Raw genomic sequence first — 6,898 nt, 5'->3', positions numbered from 1 at the left:
TGAAACCTTGCTGGAGAATTTAAGAAAAGCTTTAGTTACTCACAGACTATCAGGCTAAACTCTGGAAGCACTACATTTGACCTAAGGAGCATTTTTGTTATATTATGTAATACATATACTAACAGTTATACTAATAGAACTTTTAATGTTCTAGAACCAAGGAATGTTTGTCATTCATGCCTTGTGAGATTTCTATAGAATAAAAATTGCCGCCAACCTCTGGTGGCTTCGTGGCAAGAAGCTGCACTGCAATCCCAGAGGTGCGCCGCTAGAATCCACCAGATGCTCTGCTGGAGAAGGAGGGACAATCTCCTCCTGTAACAGTCGGATCCAATTTGACAGTACACACACAAAATAAATTTAAAAAAGAATATCTCTTGCTGTATACCGTTAGCTTTATGATTTCAGGGGCTAGTGTACAGAGTAGGAGAGATTTTAAGAGCAATATGGATAGGACCATAATAAGTTCAGGGAACAGAAAAGTTCTGAGCTCAAATTTCAGCTCAGTTACTTACAGGTTGCAGCTGAGTTATTTAAAATTCTCTGGTGCGGCTTCATGGAGGCAAAAGCCTACCTTGAAAGGCTTTAATAATTAAAATTTTTAAATGTGAAATGGCTATCAGTGTCTAGCTCAGAGTAGGAAGTCAGTAAGTACTAGTTATTACTGTTGAGTCTGCTACTTCTACTACCTGTTGACCCATTCTGCTCAGTTTCATCATTTTTGTGCTGTAACTGAACTTGTTTCAAGTTCTGACTCAAAGCAACCCCATGCACAACAGTCTTGTTGCAGCCACTGTGTCAATGCATCTCACTGACACATTCCTTTTTTTTTAAAAAAAATAACTCTCTGTTTTACCAAGTATGATGCCCTTTTTCAAACACTGGTCTGCCCTGATAATATATCGAATGTAAATGAGTTGAAGTTTCCCCATCTTCTCTCCTAGGAAGCATTCTGGTTGAACTTCTTAGATGACAGATTTGCTCATTCTTTTGGAAGTTCATGGTATATTCAACACTCTTCACCAACACCACAACTTAAAGGAATCAATTCTTCAGTCTTCCTTATTAATTTTCAATGTTGCTGCATGAATATGAAACCATTCAAAATGCTTTAGCTTGGGTTGGGTACATCTTAGTCCTCATGGTGATATCTGTGCTTCTTATGACTTTAAAGATGTCGTTTGCAGCAGATTTTTATGCAAACATGTAGTGTAATTTCTTGACAGCTGCTTTCACGGGTGTTGATGTGGATCCAAGTAAAGTGAAATTCTTGCCAACTTCAATATTTTCTCCATTTATCATGATGTTGCTTACTGGTCTAGACTTTTGTTTCTTATGCTGAATTGTAATCCATATAGAATATTAACTAGACTCTTTGATCTTAACAGTGTTTGACGTTTTCTTCACTTTGCAAGCAATGTTGTCATCTGCTTATTTCAGATTGTTAATTAGTCTACCTCCAATCCTGATATCACATCTTCTCCAGTTTAGTTTCTTGGATTATTTGCTCATCATGCAGACTGAATAGGTAGGTACAGTGGAAGGATACAATGCAGACTAGAATTAGGTCTTCCCTGTGTTGGGTAATCTATGTAGTTAACTAGGAAGGATTGTTGTTTCCTACACTCCCAAGCAAAGCTTGCCTGGTCTTACTCATATAGGCTGCTCTTTTGGAAAGATTTCTGAGAGACAGTAAGGCAGGCCTCTTTTGGATTACCCTTTGTCACATACACTGTCACGTATTTGCCAAGGGAAGTCACAAGGCCAGCCCAGACTGAATAGTTTGTGTAATAGGTAACTTCATATGGCAAAGGATGTGCATAAAGAGGAGGGGAAAGCATTGGAGACATTTCTATAGTCACTGTACCACACTTTGGAAAGACAACTCTCTTGATCTTTGCCTAATTTTCTAGCCCTTTTATATGACTGTCCCCTTAACCATTTCAGAACTTCCTCTTTCTGAATAATAGAGGAGATTCTAATAATCTACTTCAGGCTTTTAGTTTTGTTTTTTGGTGTAGCTCTGTTGTATTTTTTTAAAGGAATTTTCCTTAGGAGGAAACAATTATGCCAAAGGTGCTGTAGGCTTTTTAAACAAGATTATATATTTGTATGTGTACATAAAGAAATAGTTTTACCTTTTTCGTTTTTTACGTTTTATATTGGTTTGTATACAAAAGTTGGTCTGTGAACTATTGGTTTTAAAAGTCTGATTAACTTTTTTTAGACACCACAACTATTTGCTAATTAAACCACACCCCTTAATAGTGTCTTGATGGTGAAGTATCTCTTTGCCAAAGTCCTCTCTCATATATGCTTAAAGGGTCAACATGCTTCATCCATATGGAATTACTAGTGGAATGATGGCTTAAGCCTTTTCTAAACTGCTTCTAATTCAGCTTACTTAGCTAAGAATGAAAAAGAGACCATATGCTTTATGGTGCTTTTTCTACATGAGAAAAATTTCTTTACCCAGGTGTTACTTTTTCGTCAAAGGAATTATGGTGTAGGCACATATGTGGATGCCTATTTGTAAAAGAAGTTATTGGGCCTGTGTCATGTGAGTTCCAGAGTCCAGATGGCCTGCTGTGGCAGCTGTGTCTTGATCAACAGTGAAGGTGTTTCTCCCAGGATACTTTGACAACAGCTACACCATTAGCAGTAACCAACTCCCTAAGAGCCATCTGGCTTAGACTTTTTTCTGGTTGTTGCTGTTCCTCTACTTAAGAACTCATCAATTAAAAAAAAAGAATGATGAATAAATTAATGAAGTTCACTCGTGTGCCTAGAATTGTCAAAACATATTCTCTTGAAATTTCCCCATCCAGGTAAAATTTAAATAATCTGCTACACAGAGAAAGTCCTGTTAATGCACAGTATTTGAAGAATTTTTCTCCTCATCTAAAGGATGGCTTTTCAAACTCATCAGCACATCAGAGGAGAAATATGTGGCAGCCTGATTCCAGAAAAATGTACAGCTTTGGAAATCCTAATGGGCAGCTCTACTCTGTCTTACTGTTATTTTGTGCCCTTGAATTGGAACCGACCAATAGCTGACCCTTCAGCGCTTCAGCGAGTTATCGGGGGCAGTTAATTGCATGGGTGATTAGGGGAAATACAAGTCGGAATAATTCAATGGCAATGGGTAATCTACTGCACTGACTTTGGAATTATCTCAAATATATCCTGTTATTTCTAATCTCATTGTCACTTTCTTAGTGCAGGTAATTATAATTGTTCCTAATTTTTTTAAAGTTAACCTTTAAGAAATTAACATTTACTAATTGTTTCATTCAATTATATACATTTGTTTTGTAATGTTAATTTAATTGTAAAATGCCATTATTTACAATCACATCCTTGTCAAACTTCCCTTTGCCTTCTCTTTACCCATCCATACACTAATTTCAACTTCCTCTCTCTCCATCCTCTCCTTGTCAACATCCCTGTAATTGTTTATCTGTGTGTAAAACCTTCCTTAGTCCTTTTTCCTTCCTTTCCCCCCTCATTCCAACAGTTATGCATATCTTGTTCCAGATGGGTAAGTTAACATTTCTGATGAATTTTATGAATTTTAATACACATATAGATCTAGGACACAGGTACAGAGGTGGGTGATTTTAATCTGCAGCCCTCAAGCCTGGTTTTAATTGTTTTTGGCCAAATATTCTCATAGGTTGTATAGCCCTGGTCTGCCCACTTGCTGCACGTATGTAATTTGTGGTTGCTGTGAAGCTAAACACTGTGACGCTGATGTGTCAAATGCAATAATAGTTATCCATGGTAGACAGTGTTTGGTGGAGCTCCCTGATTAAAACAAGCTTGAAAGCAGGAGTAGCAACCACTTCTGAAATTGCCTGGCTCCAGAAACACTATGAACTTGGAGAAACGATTAAAATTATACAAGTGTTCAGGTCTTTTGTTCACAGGGTCACTATGAGGTGTCTACAACTCAACAGCACCTAGCAACAACAACAACAACAACACAGGTACAAAAGAGCTTACAGAACTTGAATATTTAAAGCAAATATATTCATAATCATCAATACTAGAAGAAATACAAATGTCTTGTAACAGGTAAATAGACAAACTGTGGTATATTGCGCAATGGAATACTATTCTGCCACATAAAAGGGGAAAAAACCCAACCTGGTAAAAGCAGTAACTTAAACAAGTATTCTAATGAGACAAACAGAAGGTAATCTTAAAAAAGGATTCCTTATGGTCCATAGTTAAAGTGTTCAGCTGCTAATCTAAAGGTTGGTGTTTTGAACTTCCTAGTCATTCCATGGGAGAAAGATGTGGTGCTCTGCTTCCATAAGAGTTTACAGCCTTGGAAAACCCTATGGGGTAGTTCTACTCTGTCCTGAAGAGGTACAATAGGCTGGATGCCAGTGGATGCGATTTTGGTGGGTTTTGGTCTAAAACAATTTCACACTACAGTTCAAACTACAGTTTATCATTTTGCCCAAAAGTTTCCATCTTCTCTTAACTGAATCAAGCACAACTTGGTTCCCAGGTGGTCTTTGCAAAATAAGCGATCATACCAAATAGCTACTTAAAGAATTTCAATGAACCTGCATATTCTTGAATGAGAGTCAGAAAATTCTGTATGGTGTAGGTCTGGTCTACATCTCCAGTCTGACCCTGTCTAATCGTCATCACTGTGTTATTATAGTTCTTTGAAGGCACTGTGCTCTCCAGTTCTTCTGTATCTTTCTAAAACCCCAAGCCACCTCACTGTCTCTCCTATCCCTTCTCCACATTCCAAGGAAAGTATTCAAGAAACAACTCTTCTGCAAAACCTTGACTTATTTCTTCCAGAGGAGTTAAAGGCAAGCCTCAAGTCTTGTGCTTGCTGTCTGTGATTACAGAGGTGGTTAAAAGAGGAGCCTACTCTGAATCCATTAAAATTATTTGGAAGAGGTAGGATTGACAGGTGTGAAGCCTCTCCAAGGCAAAGTGAATTGCAGCTTCATAGTTTAAAGCTTCTAGAGATCACAGTTTAGGTCTCTGCCCACATTTGCAAATGGAATACACTGAGGAGGCATAAGCACTTACTGAAACCCTTGTAGGAGCACATTTTGCCTGCCAGCAACTCTATGCCAAGCAAACATTTTGAAAACACTTGGACGATCCTGGCTGCCCCAGTGTTTTCATAAATATTTCCATCCGGCAGTCACAGAAGCCTTGCAGAAGAGAGTGGTCAACAGGAAAGCTTGAAATGGAAGAGGTTCAGTGAGCAGCTGCTGAGTTGTGAAAATGTATGCAAAAGCATATGGCCGTCTTCAGGGCCGTAAGGCAACATTTTTTTTTTAAATTTATTTTTTCTTTTTTACCCTGCAAAGATCAAAACACACGATTTCATTTCAGAAGGTTTCCTCGTAAACAAACTATTCACTTTGGAAAAGCATGCAGACACATTTAAAATGGCATAAATACAGGTTGACCTAAAACCAGGTTTTTAGGAGGAAGAGAAATTCTGGTCTTGTTTGGACTAGTGGTCATCAAGGATCTCTGAGCATCTCTGGCATTTTTTACTTCTTAGGAGCCCACCTTTATGTAGGAGGAGGTAACATTTCCTTTTCCAACACATAAGCTGAAATATAGAAGGATATCTAGGTGAGAAGCGTTCAGAATTTGATGCTAGTGCAGAATGCCGCGATTTGCTTACTTGAGTATAAATGCTGAGCTTTCAAGACTTCTATGCAGTCAGCTCTGTTTTGTGTTTAATTCAAGTATTGAATTATATCTAAAAATATCTCCACTGTTAAGGACCCAAATCTGCAGGTCATCTTTCTGGCTGGATATTGGAACAATGTTGGTTTAACTATCAGGGATAAATTCTCTGCTGTGTCTCTTTTAGAAGGCAAGAAAATTCCCCATGGTGCTCCTTCTCTTCTTGTTAGGAAAGGTTAGATTTTCTGACATGGGCAAGAAATCTTCTCCAGGCCTAATAGGTTTAAATTACCCTTCCTTCCTGTTCTGTTACATTCTGCAACTGAAAACCATTGTCTATATGAGAGTTAAGCTTCCACCAAGAGCTCCCAATTTCCCTGAGTAAAGCCAATCCCTTGGGATGTCTGATTCCTCAGAATAGCCAATAGTCAAATAAACTTGTGAAATTTTGCAATTGTACCATACTTCAACTACTGTCATTCTCAATTCATACTAATGACTCTAATTAACACTGCATTTAAAAAAAAGCTCTTTGTACTTAGTTTAACCTAGTGTTTCTAAATTTATTTAACAAAAGCATAAAATTTTTTCCATGTCAAAATTCAAACAAACAAACCACTACAGTAAAATAATAAAAATGCCCATTTATTTATAATTCAACGAATGATATTTAAAGCTTCTGAACCGCCTATTGGAAATATACAGTTTTAAAGCAAGCTGGTATCTTAAAGGTCTCCCAAGTTATTTCACCTTCTTCAGACACAGATGGGAAAACAAACAGCAGACATGACAAGGTCAAACAGAGAGTGAGCCACAAAGCTGAGACAGAAATAGAAATGTCTGGCCTCTCAATACATTATTAGTTTGATTAACAAAAGAAAAGCCTAATTTATGATATTAGAAATCATAGTGAGTCTTGATAACTGAACCCCTATCTTGTGACTGTTCTAGCGCACCTTGTAACTCTTCATTTCCAACTTTTTACCAAGGATATCCTAACTTTAAAAAAATTTCTGTGTCACAACAATATTGCACTTTAAGAAACGTTTATTAGGTATACACAAAGTACAAAAACAGGTATATGTTCTGAGGAGATGTTTTAAATTCCACAAAACTTAGTCTTTTTATCTTGGTGAGAAAGATTTATATTTAGAATTATCCAACTGGACTCAGTTTAGATGATCCCAATTTTCTTGGCAACATCCAAACATCATAGTCA

The sequence above is a fragment of the Elephantulus edwardii genome, unplaced genomic scaffold (genome assembly GCF_000299155.1).
Source record: "Elephantulus edwardii isolate Elephantulus edwardi_28Jun2011 unplaced genomic scaffold, EleEdw1.0 scaffold00040, whole genome shotgun sequence".
NCBI lineage: Eukaryota > Metazoa > Chordata > Mammalia > Macroscelidea > Macroscelididae > Elephantulus > Elephantulus edwardii.
This window is presented reverse-complemented; position numbering follows the sequence as displayed.